Source organism: Saccopteryx leptura, chromosome 10, assembly GCF_036850995.1.
Source record: "Saccopteryx leptura isolate mSacLep1 chromosome 10, mSacLep1_pri_phased_curated, whole genome shotgun sequence".
Lineage (NCBI taxonomy): Eukaryota > Metazoa > Chordata > Mammalia > Chiroptera > Emballonuridae > Saccopteryx > Saccopteryx leptura.
In genome coordinates, this window is record NC_089512.1 from 52,013,509 (window position 1) to 52,015,796 (window position 2,288).

The following is a 2,288-nucleotide window of genomic DNA, read 5'->3' on the forward strand; positions in this document are numbered from 1 at the left end:
AAAATGTTACTAATATGCCATCTAAATTTTCTTTGAGAAGACTTAGTGAGCTGTGGCTCTGTCTGCTTCCTGCCTGCTCCCTTATAAGTGCTTACTTACCTAGTTAACTGTAACCATATCATATTGTTCAGGCAGTTAACAACAGGCATGAAATGTGTATTATCAAGCTAGAAGCAGAAAAGGCACCACTCTTTCCAGGGTTAACATAACACTCCAGACAAGGGCAGCTTTACCACCTGAACCCCAACCCAGATTAACCCATCTGGGGCGAGACACCTTCCTCTGCTGAGCCTTGCGCACGGTGTTTGAGTGATCACAAGTCAAGACTTTCCTGTTCACTTCAAGGAGATGGCACTTACAACACTAGGCTGTCTTCTGCCACAGGCGCTGTTGCTGCTCCACCGTCAAGTCCCAAAACCAAATGAAGCAGCAGAGTTCACCGAGGCATTTAATTTGCATGTATATATTACATCCCTAGAAATAGAATCCCAGTACTTTCTCTCCTGTGTGTTTCTGTGTTGCTTCTTCATGGCCTATGATGCCCACTGAAGTCCGTACAGTGAAACCCAACTGACGAGGGAGCAGGTCGTTCTGCCAGTTTTCTAGATCTCTTTTTAGTTGCACATAAAATCTGGAGCCGATCATTCCATGCTTTGTTTAACCTGCCTGTGAGGTTGACAATTTTTCCAGCTCTGTAATGATCAGTAATTTCAAATTCGCCATTGTAACCATGTTTCATCATCACAGTTAGAAACCGGACAGTGATGACTTTGGAGCACGGCCTAATAACCTGGCGTTTGCCTCTCTTCTGGATATTGTTGATGCTTCTGAGAGCATCAGGCAGGACGTTTGTGCGCACCACGCTGATGGTGGGGAAAGAAGTCGTCTCCGTTTTCTTGCTGGCTGTCAGCCGGAGGGTTTCTCAGCTCCTAGAAGCCACATGGCCCTAGGTCGTCCTAGTTACAGGATCCTCTCACAACATGGTGACTTAGTTCTTCAAAGCAAGCAGGAGAATCCCCAGTGTGCTATGACAGAATTTTATATACTGTAACCCACTCAAGGGAGTGGGGTACCTCATTATCTTCATGAGTCCTGCTCACACTCCAGGGGAGGGGACTTACAGAGTATGTACGCCAGGGGCTGGGAATTTAGGCCATCTACCTCTCAGTGCTGTGAGTTAAATAAAATATGGAAGTGCCTAGCACAAGGCTTGGCACGTTGTTGGGTTCATATCTATTCATGAAGTCTCTTCTCTGACTTGTAAGTGATTATGTGCAGGTAAAAGAGCCCACCTGAGTGCTTTCTCTTTATCTCCAGCACCCAACAGATGGCGGGCCCAAGACTGTTCTGTAAGAGGAGAGGAGCTCTGAGAGGAGCCCGAGAGCAGGGTGAGGGAGGCTCCGAAATGAACAGAGGGCATCAGTGGGCATGCAGGACAAGCTTTGCTGTGCTCACCTCCCACACGCCCATTTCACCCCCAAGCTGTGGATGCGCTGTTGCTAATGAGTTGTTTATGCCGCCCACACACAAGCATCTCCGAACGATTCTGGAAGAGCCGCCTCGGAGAGTAGCTCAGGTCCCAGCACACACAGAATCAACCAATGAGTGGAACAATAAATCACTCTCCCTTCCTCTCTAAAGTCAATCAATAAAAATAAGTTTTTGTTAAAGAAGAAGGGGAGGAGCTGGGTGCCCACCCCACTAGCTGGGTGACCTCTCTGGTTCAGAGGCTGTGTCCTCTCATCCTGCTCCTTCCCCCAGAGGGGCCCGGTGGGACAGGTCTGCAAATGAGTTTAGAAATGCTCACTGAGGTACCTTCTGGAATTCAGGGCTCCAGCTGTGAATACTCCAACAAGGAGGAACCTTGTACCAGGGCAGAGGGAAGGAAAAACAAGTGTAAGAAATTAGGGCACCTGGCTGACCAGGTGCAAGGAGGTTCTGTGCGCACACCTGTGCTCCTGCCCTTTCCCCAAAGCGCAGTTGCAGGCCTACCTCCTCCACGAGGCTTTCCCCATCACTTGAGATTAGCCAGCTCCTTCATTCCTGCTCATGAGCATAGGTTTCAGTAAAGAACGGGAGATGAGGATACCTGGGTCTCACTTTGTCAAGTAAAATGCCACGTGAACGTGGGCATGTCAGTCAGTTACCTCCACTGGGAACAAGGTTTTCTTACCGTTTAAATGAAGCTGAAGCACACGGGTTTCTGTCAGCCTGTCATTTAGAGATGCTTCAGTTCCAATGGCCTGATTTTATTTTGGTATTTTGCTCTTGGCTCGTCTATTGACCTT

General features: G+C 48.3%; 1 pseudogene; it reads right to left on the reverse strand.

Moving 5' to 3' along the window:
- Positions 1–474: 474 nt before the first annotated feature.
- Positions 475–1,420, reverse strand: LOC136381849 (small ribosomal subunit protein uS8-like; annotated as a pseudogene).
- Positions 1,421–2,288: the final 868 nt, after the last annotated feature.